At 37.6% G+C, this 15,823-nt stretch overlaps 1 long non-coding RNA gene across 2 annotated transcripts in view; it reads left to right on the forward strand.

The window, feature by feature from the left end:
* Positions 1-2,270: 2,270 nt before the first annotated feature.
* The window catches only part of LOC109026545 (uncharacterized), a 150,558-nt gene continuing 137,005 nt past the window's right edge, over positions 2,271-15,823 (forward strand). Inside the window, exon 1 of one of the 2 annotated variants that reach the window (XR_010133359.1) lies at positions 2,271-2,716. This is a non-coding gene — a long non-coding RNA (uncharacterized lncRNA). The remainder of the gene's footprint in view (positions 2,717-15,823) is intronic. The other variant, XR_008678961.2, reaches the window with a different exon arrangement.

Genomic DNA, 15,823 nt, shown 5'->3' on the forward strand with positions numbered 1-15,823 from the left:
ATGAGATCTGTGGAAAAAGAAATGGAGAATTTTATTCCTATTAAAAACAATCTGCAGGTTGGCGAGATGTAGCCTGCAGTGTAAAATGAAAGCATGCTTTGAAGGGGGTGGAGGGTAGAGAGTTAGAGATTATAAAGGCAGGAACTGCAGGGCAGGGCAGGATAGGTAACGGGGTAAGGAACAGGGTCTTGACTGGATGGACTTTAACCCCCAAATCACTAGTCACTCTTAACTGGTCGGTTCCAGGTGTTTGGTCAGTTGGCACCAGGTGTTCTGTTGATGATCATTTGGGGAATATCAGCTGCAGAGTATCCTCTGTCAGCACCGACCACGGGAACTAGTTTGCCTTGATTGTAGAAAGGGAGATCCTGTGATACTTTTGCAAAATCTTTCTAAGAACACAGAATACCTGGCTGCTCCTTCACCCAGGCATGGCCACCGCGTTTTGTTTTAACTCTGAGATCTCAGTCATAAAGATGACATTTTTGTTCTTTTGCTAGTTTCAGACTTTAACAGAATGAATAAAAACTACATAGAAAAATGTCATGTTAACTTTCTCAAACATTTCTTTAGTTGACAAAATGTGCTGAAACAAAGAACATGGTTTAAATTACTTTATTACGTCAAAGATATAACTAGATATAATACTTTGATGAGGTAGCTGAAATTCTTAGTTTTAGTTTCCTCATATTTAAGATGAAGAAAATAATATTGTTCTAATATTCCTTTATTTGTATATAATATATGGAAACATATTACTAGAAAGCATGTCAAAGTAAAAGTGCTACTTATTTAATCTTCTTGACAACCTCATTCATTCTTTAGGCATTTTTTTAATTTGAAGCAAAAAAATAATAATTCAAGACATGGGTAATAATTATCATCACCACATACAGAATATTTATGTGAAAGACAATGTAAAAGGCTCTTTACATGTAACTTTTACACTAACATTTCCATTACTGAGTAGTGACCAAATGAGGCTAGAACCCTGGTATTTTCAGTGAGAACCGCCAGATTACTATTCTACTTAGCCTGGTCCCACCAAAGGCAGAGGGGAGCTCCTAGACAAAGGCGAGATACTTTCAGTGAGAAGCACCAGATTACCATTCTACTTAGCCTGGTTCCACTGAAAGGTGACAGCATGCTGGCAGTCCTCACAGCCCTCGCTCGCTCTCGGCACCTCCTCTGCCTGGGCTCCCACTTTGGTGGCACTTGAGGAGCCCTTCAGCCCGCGGCTGCACTGTGGGAGCCCCTTCCTGGGCTGGCCGAGGCCGGAGCCAGCTCCCTCAGCTTGCCGGGGTGTGGAGGGAGAGGCGTGGGCGGGAACCCGGACTGCGCGCGGTGCTTGCGGGCCAACGCGAGTTCCGGGTAGGTGTGAGCTCTGCGGGCCCCGCACTGGGAGCCCCCGGCCGGCCCTAAAGGCCCCAGGCAATGAGGGGCTTAGCAGCCGGGCCAGCGGCTGCGGAGGATGTGCTGGGTCCCCCAGCAGTGCCGGCCCACCAGCACTGTGCTGGATTTCTCACCGGGCCTTAGCTGCCTCTCTGCAGGGCAGGGCTCCGGACCTGCAGCCCGCCATGCCTGAGCCTCACCCCCTCCGTTGGGCTCCTGTGCGGCGGGAGCCTCCCCAACGAGCGCCGCCGCCTGCTCCACGGCACTCAGTGCCATCGACCACCCAAGCGCTGAGGAGTGCTGGCGCAAGGTGCGAGACTGGCAGGCAGCTCCACCTGCAGTCCGGTGGGGCATCCACTGAGTGAAGCCAGCCAGGCTCCTGAGTCTGGTGGGGACTTGCAGAACCTTTATGTCTAGCTAAGGGATTGTAAATGCACCAATCAGCACCCTGTGTCTAGCTCAGGGTTTCTGAATGCACCAATTGACACTCTGTACCTAGCTACTCTGGTGGGGAGGTGGAGAACCTTTATGGCTAGCTAAGGGATTGTAAATATAGCAATCGGCACTCTGTATCTAGCTCAAGGTTTGTAAACACACCAGTCAGCACCCTGTGTCTAGCTCAGGGTTTGTGAATGCACCAATTGACACTCTGTATCTAGCTACTCTGGTGGGGACTTGGAGAACCTTTGTGTCCATACTCTGTATCTAACTAATCTGGTGGGGATGTGAAGAACCTTTGTGTCTAGCTCAGGGATTGTAAAGGCACCAGTCAGCACCCTGTCAAAACAGACCACTTGGCTCTCTGTAAAATGGACCAATCAGCAGGATGTGGGTGGGGCCAGATAAGAGACTAAAAGCAGGCTGCCTGAGCCAGCAGTGGTAACCCCCTTGGGTCCCCTTCCACACTGTGGGAGGTTTGTTCTTTTGCTCTTTGCAATAAAGCTTGCTGCTGTTCACTCTTTGGGTCCAGACTGTCTTTATGAGCTATAACACTCACCGGGAAGGTCTGCAGCTTCACTCCTGAAGCCAAGGAGACCACGAACCCACCGAGAGGAAGGAACAACTACAGACACGCCGGCTTAAGAGCTATAACACTCACTGCGAAGGTCCGCAGCTTCACTCTTGAGCCAGCGAGACCACGAACCCACCAGAAGGAAGAAACTCCAAACACATCCGAACATCAGAAGGAAAAAACTCCAGACACGCCGCCTTTAAGAACTGCAACACCGCGAGGGTCCGCGGCTTCATTCTTGAAGTCAGTGAGACCAAGAACCCACCAATTCCAGACACACTACCAAAGGCAGAGGGGAGCTCCTAGACAAAGGTAAGATACTGTCTTTACTGTTAATCTGTGGAGAGTCTTTCTGGCCCCACTGTTCTTGAATAAATTCCTCTCTGTCCACATGATGTGCCCAGAGACAATCTAACTGCCAAGTGCCACTTCTCAAAATGGCTGCAGTTTCAAAGTCAAGTCTTTGTCCTGTTTGTTCAAGCAAAGTTGGCAAAGTGGGCTCAGAAAGACGTTTTATGTGGTATGTGCTCATTATTCAAGTTCCTATCACACCTGTTTCTATATCGATTTCCTTCATAAATCTGAAAGAAATATTGGAATAGGGGATGTATCTTATTCATTGTTATTTTTTGGTGTTTGGAAAACTGCCTAGGACATAATAGGCATTACTTCATGTTTGCTGAATGGGTGAATATATGTTCTCTCCATCAGAGCAGTGTTTATCACAATTTCAGGGGGCCAAATTAAGCTGAATCCTCATATACTAAATTCCATAATTTTATATATTTTTCGAATACCTATAATATTTCCATATTATCATTTCTTTCTAAAAACTGGACTTCTGTAGTTTAAGAAAAAAATCCGGACGTTTTGTTTTACCAGTGTGAACATCTTAATGTTCTCTATAAGTAAACTCTAATTATAATGCATTATACTTAGTAAAAAGATTGTGTTTGAACCAGACAGGGCTAAATTTGAATTCAGTGTAAATTTAAATACTATTTTTGGAATATGGCTACAAATTCCATACCCAGATAATTATTAATAGTAACAGAGATTCTAAAAAATTAGACTTTTTGACAAAATAAATGGTTAGTCCCTTATGGAAAAAACAGTATTTTTGAGCAAAAAATGATTATTAAGTAAGCTCTTGAATGTGTACAATGCATGTTGAGAGTTTTGGCTCTGATATACTTCTTGGTTACAAAATAGTACATTAACTTTTTTGAGTCCATCTTAAATGAGAAACTTGTTTTTAATCCTTGTAAAAACCCAAAGAGATATGCACTGCAATTATCCCCACAAGGAAGCAGACTCAAAAAACTAATTTTTTTCTTCCTAAGGTGGTATCCTACTCTGGTGTGATGAAGACAACATTCAAACTGCAGACTGCCAAACTCTAACCAAAAGCTAAACCATTATGGCATGCTGCCTGCTCAAAAGTTAGTGGGTTCTGATCACTGAGCAATCTTTGTCTTTGTTCCTGTTTCCCTATTTCTGCCTCTGTCTCTCTCACACACACACACATAAACACACACACACACACACACACACACACACACACACACACCTGCCCCTCCCCCCCAAAATGCAGAATATGTAATTACGAATATAGATAATGAAACAGAGAATTAAGTAGACTAACTGTTAGGCATCATTTTATCATTAAGAGGAAAGGGGATTATAATTCAGGTTTGTCTTATATATTATCCTGTGTGTTTAATCACAATATATGAAAATATAATTAGCTTTCATTTTTAAAATTTTAAAAAAAAACATGCTTCTGATTGTATTTTGTGGCTCTGGGCATTCTGAGATCATTGTTTAATATTTAATCGTGTTTCAGTTGAAAGTTGAAGTATTTAAGTGTTTAATTTTAAGTTTTTTTAAAAAATCAGATGACAAATTATTATTTGAGTAATGCAATTTCATCATTGTTAATTGTGGGAGGAAAAAATAGATTTATATATATTTAATAGAGAGAGAGACCTTAGTTCTCATGACAATACAGGTTATCACATTACCAATGAACCATCAGGGTAGATTAAAGGCAATTTATAATATTAGAATGTATGTTATCGTGTTAAGAAATTTCAGAATAACAATTAGAATGAATTAGTGAAGATAATTGTAAACTTAAAACATACTTAAAACTTATATACTCAGATTAAAGTTTCAGCTCTGTAATTTACTAAGTTTTTAAATTTCAGGAAGGTGGTTTTCTTTTTCTGAGCATCAGGATTTTGTTTGCTTGTTTTTGTTTGTTTGTGTATTTTTCATCTGTAAAATGAAAGTCTTGGGCCAGCGACCTGTAAGTTCTTTTCTGCCCACAGTCCCTAACATCACAATGTTGTATTGAAAACATTCTACCAGGTCAATATTAGTAAAGCAGAATGAATATAAATGTTCTGCTCATTCTCCATGCACACTTTGGAAATCATGAGTAATGAATACTAAACTCACATTTTTTATTTATGTATTTCTTGATCTCATTTTGTGGATATTCCCTTTGCAGTACCCTCTGGGCACATTTACAGGATTTAATAAGAAGAGAGACGATATCTGCAATCTTAATTGTATAGCAGAATGATAAACTCACAGACGGAAAGCTTGTCTTGTAAATTTAATTTCCTCTAAGCTTGTTAGGAAGAATGTACCAGAGAATATAAGAGCTCTCATCTCAAGTCATTGTATTACATGAACTTTTCAATTTTCATGTCAACTAGTATTAATATATTTAAAAGCACATTGCCTATTTTAGATCATATATGATATATATTTTTCTTTGATTCAAGATAGTTCTGTGTGGTTTATATCCACCAAAGACCTATTTGAATTATCTCTATTAAATGTTTTTTAATAAGTTGGGCTTAGAAAATGTCTGACTGCCATTAGTATTTGCATTCCAGAGGCCATATTAGATAATTCAATTTTCCATTACTTAAAGGAATTGCCTTGTTCCATAACTAGGTTTACTGCAGCAGACAAAAATGTGAAGCACCGTAAGTGCTTTTTAATCTCAGGATAGAGAATTTTATTTTATTTAAAAATTGTTTGGGCCATGTACTTCATAGGAAATTTTCTTACTTCAATAATCTCTGGACAAAAGTCTGTTTACAATCTAATAGTATGTCATCACAAGAATAAAAACAAAATATTTTTATTAATAACATAAATGTTTTATATAATTGTAGAAATTCAGAAAAGGAAAATAAAATAATCTACTTAAGGTAATGCCTGCATAAGATAGAGTGAAGACAATGGGAAGAAAACTCGAGATGCGCTGAGCATTTTCTCTGGGAAAGGTAGTATGCTGCTGTGATTTAACTCTGACCAAAATTCAATTTCATGGGTAAATTATATTCTTTTATGGATTAAGGAAACTCTAATCTGGCCACCCAATGTCAAAAGCTAGTTAGCTGCTCAAGATATTACCTAACAGTTCTGACACTGATACTTTAAAGATGCCACAAATTCTTTTCTATGCCTCTTATTGGGAGGCGAAGTCTATTTCCTTTCACCATGAATCTGGTTTCCATGATTTTTTTTAACCAGTGAAAGTGATGCTTTGCCAGTGTTTAGGCCCTGATTACAAGAGCTACTACTATTCCCTGCTCTTGAAATACTTACTCTTGGAAAGCTGAACATGAACTTAACCAGGTTTCCTGCCAGAGAAAACATTTAGAGAGGCCCTGAGACCTAAAGGAAGATGCATCTATCTGATACCAGCTTTCTTACTCTCCAAGTTTACAGGCATGTGTGTGGAGCTGTCTCAGAGCCTACAGAGTAGCCTAGTCTTTAGCCACATATCGCGGTGACACAGACACCATATGCACAGAAGAATCACTCAGCTGAGCTCTGCCTGAATTCCTGGCTCCCCAAATTATGAGCTACAAAACATAGCTGTTTTAAATCGCTACATTTTGAGAAGTTTGTTAAGCAAGAATAGATAAGTAGAGCAGAGACAAACACCAACATCCATATTCATTCCAAGATAAAATTCTGCTACCTGTGGAAGAACAGAAGTATTATCATTTTTTCTGATAATTCAAAAATTGAAAGAAATTGTTGGCATTTATAAAATGAGAACAAGGTGGAAATAATGAGTTATAAATTCCACAAAATGCAAAAATATAAAATAAAATTAGAGGGGGCTATTTCAACCTAAGTGTACACTCTTCGGGTGATGGGTGACTAAAATATCAGAAATCACCACTAAAGAATTTATCCTGGTAACCAAAAACCACCTGTTCCCCAAGAACCCACTGAAATAAAAAATATATAAAATAATAATAAAAAAGAAAATATATTTTTCTTAAAAAGTGCTATTAAACATACATAGAGCCAGAAAATGAAAATGCACATATTCTCTGTAGTTTGTGAGTGATATAGCTAGAGTGATAAAGCTATAGACATTCAAGTACGAGTTAAATAATTTTGAAGCAACATAAAAGTAAACAATTGTACTATTCTAAGAGAACACAGATTTTAGGTACATATTACTATCTTGATTTCTCTCATGGAATACAGAATATTAGGTCATCTTTAACTGTTTATTGGGAAAGACTAGAAATTAAGATACATAACTAACACTTTGCCTTAAAGATCAGCTAGCTCACAGTCTGTCTCCAGGCTCCTCCCACTCATATCTAGTGCACACAGCTCTCCAGGCTCCTCTCACTCATATCTAGTGCACACAGCTTCTAAATAAGTCTCCCCAAAGGTCAGATCTGATCATATCATAGTTCTGCAAAAACCTATGATTCTTCGTCGGCCATAGAAAAAGAACAAGATGTATTGTTGTCCTATGGTATTTTTGTATCCATAATTTTCCTCCTTTATCTGTTCTAAAACAAATGTATCTATACTCTAAATGAAATTCTTTTCTTTTCCCCCTTGTCCATTGACATATAAACACACATAAACACATGTACAATATACAGTGTTGTTAGAGTAGGGACATAATATCCACAGTCATAATTCCCATTCAAAACATTGTTTTTAATTAAAATGGGAAACACCCAGCATTGCCTGGTTTTTAGGAATAATTGAATCCTGCTTAGTCATTGTGGCGACCTCTCACCTTGGCAGCAGAGGGAATGTCTTTACTAAATCCCGGTTCTACCTGACAGAAAGAACTAACTTGTCCATGTATTTCATGGCCCCAGTTTTGGGAGATTCTTCCTTGACTGTGATGTTGCATGGCTAAATCCAAAGCAATATGTGGGAAGTATTGTGCAGCTCCTCTGGGATTTGAAGAACTTTTATAGCCCACTTCTTGATGGTACAAGTTTGGTTGTCTGATAATTTTTCTGGAAGTTAAACTGTCACAATCAAAAACTTTTTAAGCTCAGATTCATGGTTTCCTTGGCAATGCTGTTTCCAATAAATGTCAGAAGTATATTAAACTGTTTTCTTTCTGTCTGTTCCATGTGTCTTGATATTGTTTTTAACTCTGCTTTATTTCTTCACTTTCTTGGCTTCCTGGTTCACTTTCTCAATTTAATACTTTCTGCCTTGAACGTATCTGAAACAATAGGCTCATATAGGAAGACAATATCCTTATTTGAATTATTGAGGCAAAATATAGAAGCTTTAGGAAGAGGGAACAAAATAAGGGAGAAGAGGCACTAAATAAATAATTAAAATACACCTTTATTTTGAAATTATAAGGTCAATAAATATTTGTTAAATGACAGGTTGATTGAATGCTCCTGAAAAATGGGAAAGCATTTGAAAAATGGGAAAACATTAGATAAGCACAGTCAGACTTCTTAAATGAGTGAACTTCAACTCAAGAATCCATTCTGTAGTCTAGAAATTTGTCACCTATCGGAGTGAAAAATATTTAAGGATATGCAAGAAATCCAAAGAGTGTACCTTCAATTCAAATTATCTTAGGAAAATATTTTTAAAATACATTTAACAAATATATAATAAAGCTAAACTCAGAGAAAGATAACTCGGGTTTAAAAAAAAGTAAGAAAAGCAACTGCCAACAATAAATAAATCTTTATTTACTAGTTGCTATGGAGTGAATGTTTATATTTTTCCAAAATTCATATGCTGACAACTAATCCCTAGTGTAATATTATTAAAAGGTAGGATCTCTGGAAGGTGATTAGATCATGAGGAAGGAGCCCTCATGAAAGAAATTAATGTCCTTGCCAAACAGCCCTGAAGGAGTTAGTCTCTTTCACTCTGTGAGAACAAAGCGAGAAGGTGCCATCTGTGGCCCAGGAAACAAGTGCTCATCAGACACTCAATCTGTATGTCCCTTGATCTTGAATTTCCCACCTTTCAGAACTGTAAGACATACATTTCTGTTGTTTATCAGCCACACAGTTTATGATATTTTACTAAAGCTGCCCAAATAGACTAAGACACTGTTGTATTACTTTTATGTTGCTGTATTACAATTTACCACAAATTTAACATCTTTAACAACATAAATTTACTCTCTCACAGTTTGTGAGAGTCAGGAGTCTGGGCACAGCTTGACTGGGTCCTCAAATCTAGGTATCATGAGGCTGAATCTCATCTACAATTTCATCTGAGACTTGGGTCTGCTTTCAAGCTCACAAAGCTGTTGGCAGAATTTATTTCCTTGCAGCCATGGAATTAACAGCATCTGCTCTTTTTTGATTAATTTAAATTCAACTGGTTAGGGTCTTAATTGCAGATAGAAAGTTTTTTTCACCTTTGCTATATAATAGGACATTATTAAGAGAATAGCATTCTATCATTTACAGAATATTGCATTAGTTACAAACAAGCTACAGATCTCACTCCAACTTGAGAGGAGAGACTCACATAAACATAACACTGGGGATTAGATATCAGGAGGGATATTTTGCTTCATCTCTCTTTTAAAAAATGCAAATGAATAAAGATCTCCTTACCATCTGGAAGCCACTGATCTGTTCTCTATTTGTACAATTTGGTCATTTTAAGAGTTATATAATTACAATCATTTGGCTTTCTTCATTTAGCATAATTTTTCGGAGATCCCTTCAGTTTCTTGTAGGTATCAGTTGTCTATTTCTTTTTATTACTCTGTACTATTCCATGGTATGGATGTACCACGATTTGCTTAAACACTCACCCTTTGAATGACAACTAAGTTGTTTCCAATTTGAGCCTATCACAAATAAAGCTACTATGAACTTTAATGTACAGAGTTTGACGTGAGCATACATTTTCACTTATCTGTGTTACAGGGTTAAGAGTGAAATTTCTGGATTGTATTGTAGTTATATGTTTTTGTGTATTGTTGTTATTTAAGCAGCAACAACAACAACAACAAAACTGCTCAGCAATTTTTGAAAATATTTTTACCATTTAACATTCTAGCTGCAAAGTCTGTGTTCCAGTTTCTTCTCACTCTTTCTGGCGTTTAATGTTGTCACTATTTTTCTTTTTATTTTAGTCATTCTGATAAATGTGTAGTGATATCTTATTATGATGTTAATTTGCATTTCTATATTCCCTTCAGTGAATTGCCTCTCTCTGTCTTTCGCTTACTTTCTAATGGATTTTTTTTCCTTTATTTTTGAGCTTTTTGAGTTTGTTATATACTCTAGATACTAACCCTGTGTCAAATAGGTGCTTTGCAAATATTTTCTCTTAGTATGTAGCTTATTTTCTCATCTTTTTGGCAGGGTCTTTCACAGAACAAAAGTTTCCAATTTTAATGAACTTCAATTTACCAAAATTTCTTTTTATGGATAGTGCTTTCAGAATCCGGTCAAAGAACTCTCTAACTGGTGCTAGAACACACAGGTGCCCTGTTTTTTTTTCTATGGTATTTAAGTCTGTGATTCATTTTGGGTTAAATTTTGTAGGTGTGAAAGTGAGACTTAGGTCAAGGTGCTCCCCTTATTATTATTATTATTATTATTTCCTCCTCCTTATTTATTTATTTATTTATTTTTTGAGACAGAGTCTTGCTTTGCCACCCAGGTTGGAGTGCAGTGGCACGATCTCGATCTCGGCTCACTGCAACCTCTGCCTCCAGGACTCAAACAATTATCCTGCTTAGCCTCCCAAGAAGCTGAGATTACAGGTGCACACCACCACACGCAGCTTATTTTTGTAGTTTTAGTAGAGATGGAGTTTCACCACGTTGGCCAGGCTGGTCTCGAACTCCTGACCTCCTGCTATGCCTGCCTTGACCTCCCAAAGCGCTGGGACTACAGGCTGGGTCACTGCACTTGGCTGCTGCTTCTCCTTCTCCTTCTTCTCCTTCTTCCTCTTCTTCCTCTTCTTCTTCCTCTTCTTCCTCTTCCTTCTTTTTCTTCTTCCTCCTCATCCTTCTTCTTCCTCTTCCTCTTCCTCCTCTTCTCCTTCATCTTCTCTTCTTTTCTTCTATGTTGAATTGCTCTAGTACCATTTCTCAAAACACATATCCTCCCTCCGCTGAAGGTGGGAATGAATGTCCATATGCCCATGTTGTCACCACTTTTACTAGCAGAGGAAGCGATTTGGGAGAGAAGAGAAGTTATAGTCTGGCAGGAATAAAAGTCTTGGCTCTCTATTTAGCTTTTTCTCACACCACGCCAGTTGAAGGGTGAGAGTGCTTCATTATAGTCTGCTAAGGGTGGAAATCTAGGCTCTCTGCTTCTTCTTTGGTATTGTAGGTATGGGTGGAGCCAGATAGTTTCCTGTGCAGTTTAATTGTACCAGAATTATTTTATAAATATTTTCTGACTTTCTGTCATCCCCTTTCCTATCTCTTGATTAAAGAGTGTAGATTTTTTTTTCTCTTAACCCATTGGTACCGATAAATCGAGAAAATATAAAAGTTGCATGGGGCAATATATCAAAACCAAAATCAATAAACATAACATATATCAAAAAAATTGGTCACACAAATTACAGACAAAGGAATACTGTCAGTGTCATATGAGACTACTTACAAATTGTCAGAAAAAAATAAATGGTCAAGTTGAAAAATATGCTCTAAGAACATGAATAAATATATAGAAAATATCAAATTCAAAAGTCAAATAATATATGAAAAAATTCCCAAATTTTGTTATAAAATTAAAAATTAAGTTTAATATATTCTTTGAATAGCAAATCTTAAATTTTTAAAAGCCATATCATTTATTGCTTACAAGAAATATAAAATCTATTAAAGTTATATATATGTATATATGTTCAACCAGCAATCTTCCTAATTAATGTGGCTAGTGACATCCATTTTTATAGAATAAAAAGACAATAAACTCTGTACAGAGTTACACATAAAAGTCTATGCAACAGAAAACGTGTACATATGTAGTTCAAATACACTTAATCTTCATTTTTTGAAGAGTCTGTATCTGCAGATACATGTCCATAAAATTTATTTTTAACCCCAGAATTGATACTCAAGTCACTTTCACAATCCTTCACAGACATGAACAGAGTGGTGGAATTTTTGACTTGTCAGATACACTTGAAGTTGAACTAAACAATAATCTGCTTTCTTGTTTTAGCTCTCATAATGTAAACAAGTATCCTTATCATGGTTTATTTAGTGCCACGTGTGCTTTTTTGGTGATTTCACCGTTTAAAATGGCACCGAAATGTACGGCTAAAGTCCTTTCAAGAGTGCCAAAATATGAGATGGTTGTGATGTGCCTTATGGAGTGTGTTAGATAAGATTTTCTTGGGCATGAGGTATAGTGCTATTGGCTATGAGTTCAATGTTAATGAAGCAATAATATATGTTAAATAAGATTTCTTTAAACAAACACATAAAACAAGGTTATGTATTGAGTGGTTGATAAAAATGTTGTTAACAGATGCTTGCAGGAATCTAACCCTGTATTTCAGCTAAAAGCAATGGTTTAGTATTCATGATTTCAGTGTTTGTGGTGTCTTTATAAAAATATGGCTATCATATATAACAAGAATCTATTGTATATGTGTCTGGGTGGGGGTGTGTGTACATATATATATACACATCTATGTATACATATATACACATGTTTATAGATATATATGTGTATATGCATACCATGCATTCTTATTTGCATACCACACATTCTTATTTGCATAGGGTAATTTGAGCACTGAAAAATGTAGAATACAAAGTTGGTTATTAGGATACATGCAATATTGTTAAAATAGGTTACCTTAGCGGGAGGAGGAGTCTAATTTTGGTATAGTAGAAATTGAATAGCTGAGAAAAGAAAAAAAAAAGATATTTTTAAAGTCATGCATGACATTCATATGTCAATATGAATACATACAAAAAAATTAAAACAAACTCAATTTTAAGATTTTTCAAGTTAAATAAACAGCTATCTCAATTCCCATATTCTCCTAAATAATAATATTTATATATTTTCTATTTGACCATCTATATTATTGCATTCCATGTCTTACATTTTGTCTAATAAGATGGAAGAATACATTAAGTTGAAAGATAGATAATAAATAGATAGATGCAGACTGATACACAATAATAACAATAAACTAGGAAATGATAGAAATTGATAAACATAGAAGTTGATATGGTTTGGCTGTGTCCCCACCCAAATCTCATCTTGAATTGTAGTTCCCCTAATACCACATATTGAGAAAGGGACAAGGTGGGAGGTAATTGAATCATGGGGGCAATTACCCCCATGCTGTTCTCATAATAGTGGGTGAGTTCTCATGAGATCTGATTGTTTTATAAGGGGCTTTTCCCCCCTTTGCTTGACACTTCTCCTTCCTGCTGCCCAGTGAAGAAGGTGCCTTTTGTCCCCTTCACCTTCTGTCATTATTGTAAGTTTATTAAGGCCTTCTCAGCCATGTGTAACTGTGAGTCAAGTAAACCTCTTTCCTTTATAAATTACCCAGTCTTGGGCAGTTCTTTACAGCAGCATGAGAATGAACTCATACAGAAGTACATGTCAAATTGAACATTCTAGACAAAATATCCTGTGTAGATGCTTATATGTATAAATGTTGAAATAAAACCACTAAAGATACGTGTGCATATGCACATACATTACATATTTCAAGGCAAACTGATACATCTCATGTTAATGTCTCTTTTATTAAGTAGCTGGATGACCATAGTCATATCATTTAATTCCATTATGTTCAGCTTATTTAACTACATAGTTAGGGAATTTACCTAGTAAACTTTTTCATGAGCTTGAAATCATAACTTTTGTATAGGATACCATTTAAAAGATAATTAGCTAAACCTAAAGAGATTTTAATCAACGTTGTAATCAAATATCCTCACTAATAAATTTTAGTTCTTGTTGGCATTTAACAAAGCATCTTAGCTAAGCTGTCTGTGAACACTGACTTTCATTTTCCTTTTCTTCAAAAGAGAAATTATTTGTTATGTCCATGTATCCATGTCGGAAAAGGTAAACTCTGGATTGATTTCATTGTCTATATGCCAAAATATTTAATAGACACAACAAACAAAAACACAAACAAAACTTTGATACACACAGTGGAACAAAATTCCAGTGGCTGTTTTACTAAATAACCATACCCATTGCTGCAGCTTTTTTTATTATTATTATTCAGGATTTTTTTACTTAACGAGACTTGAAATTCTTGAAAGAGCTGAAGTTGAGGCATAGCAACAGTAACCTGGTGCTATAACTTCTTTTGTGGACTTTCCAGTCCAAACATTTTTTTCCAAGGTCCTGAAGCTGTTCTGATGCTTTCATTAGACTTAAATCCCTTTTTATTTTCATGAAAGCTCATTTGTACTCAAGATGGTTTTAGTGGATTTTGGTGACTTGCACTAAAGTATTACAACTAACACAAAGATTAACAAACATCCTGTACTTTTCTTTTACAAATTTTATCTTTCTAGAGTCTATAGCTCTTCTATTGTAAGTTGTTTACATAATATAAACTCTTTGGGTTAAAATCTTTAATTTCTAAAAAAAAAATTAATGTCTTATTCCTTGAAATCTTGTTGTAGATATATGGATTTATGTAGAACAGAAGTTATATTCTTCTGTGATCAGTATTCAGTACCAGCAAACAGAAATACTTGTGTAGTTCAAATTGCTATAAAATTATGTATAATTTATAATACAGTGTAAAATCTAATGTAACATTTATTATATAACATATTTTTCCATAATTTATTGTATAGCATATAATTCATACAAACAATGGTTACATATTGCTCACTCATTTTGTGTAAACTGCGATAAAATCATAATGCTACTACACTTAGATTTTAAAAAGACATTACTCAGAATTTTCTGGGGGTGTGGCAAAGATGGCAGAATAGAAGCAGCAGGAATCGGAGGCTCCCACTGTAAAAAAAAAACAACAACAACAACAACAAAAAAAACATAATAAGTGTGTGAATCCTTCACCAGCAACCAAGGTATCCAGGTTCTCTCATCAAAATTGACTAGAAGGCGCAGAAAGAAGGCAGAGCAGTGTGGTGCAGCAGCCCACCTGAGAGCCACATGGGGAAGGGGAACCCTCTTAACCCTCCCCAGGGAGGCAGTGAGGCAGTGCGCTACCCAGCTGGGGAAACTGCTCTTTTTCCACGGAACTATGCAACCCAAAGATCGGAAGATCCCACTTGCGAACCCATGCCACCGGAGCCTAGCGTACCAAACCTGGAAGGTGTAGATTCTTAGAGCATCTCAGTTAGATTCTGCTGAAGAATACCAAACTCCCCGGCGGCAGGGCGACCAGCACTGGCTGCGGCTGCCTCCTGTCTAAGCTTTTCAAGCTCCTTGTGGGAGGGGCAGTAACCAGCAATGGGACCTGTAACTGCCTAACACGCTAAGCTCCCTCTGTGAAAGGAGGAGAAGCACCCATCCTGTGGAAGAAGGGCACCACCCATCTCTATAGCTCCAGGCTGCTCTTTTCCCCTGCTGGAGTCAGGGAGGCTGGATAGCTTGGTCCCGTGACTTGTCCCCACAGCCCAACACACCAGCTGTGGCAGTCTGTGGACAGAGGGCCTATTCAGGCCTAACCCTGACTCATCCTTCCTCAGTGGGCGGGGCTTCCCTGCAGGATCTCCAGTAACTCCAGCCAGAGGCTCAGGGATAGAATTCAGATCTCCCTGGGCCTGAGCCCCTAGTGGGAGGGGTGGCCACAGTCTCTGCGGACCAGCAGACTTAGACTCTCCTCCTTGAATCCAGGCAGCCCAGACAAGTGGATTTTCCCCTAGTAAAACACACCCTCTCCACCAAGGGACAAAGTGCTTCTTTAAACAAGTCCTGATCCCCATGCCACCCAACTGAGTGAGACCCTCCAACAGGGATTGTTAGACACCCTATACAAGAGCGATCCTACTGGCATCAGGTTGGTGCCCTCTCGAGGTCAGAGGTCCCAGAATAAGGAGCAGGCACTCGTCTTTGCTGCTCTCCAGCCTCCTTGAGTGGCATCTACAGGCACAGGAGTGAATCGGATGAATAAGGCCTGAAGTGAACCTATTCG

This window comes from Gorilla gorilla, chromosome 3 (genome assembly GCF_029281585.2).
Source record: "Gorilla gorilla gorilla isolate KB3781 chromosome 3, NHGRI_mGorGor1-v2.1_pri, whole genome shotgun sequence".
NCBI classification, from domain to species: Eukaryota; Metazoa; Chordata; class Mammalia; order Primates; family Hominidae; genus Gorilla; species Gorilla gorilla.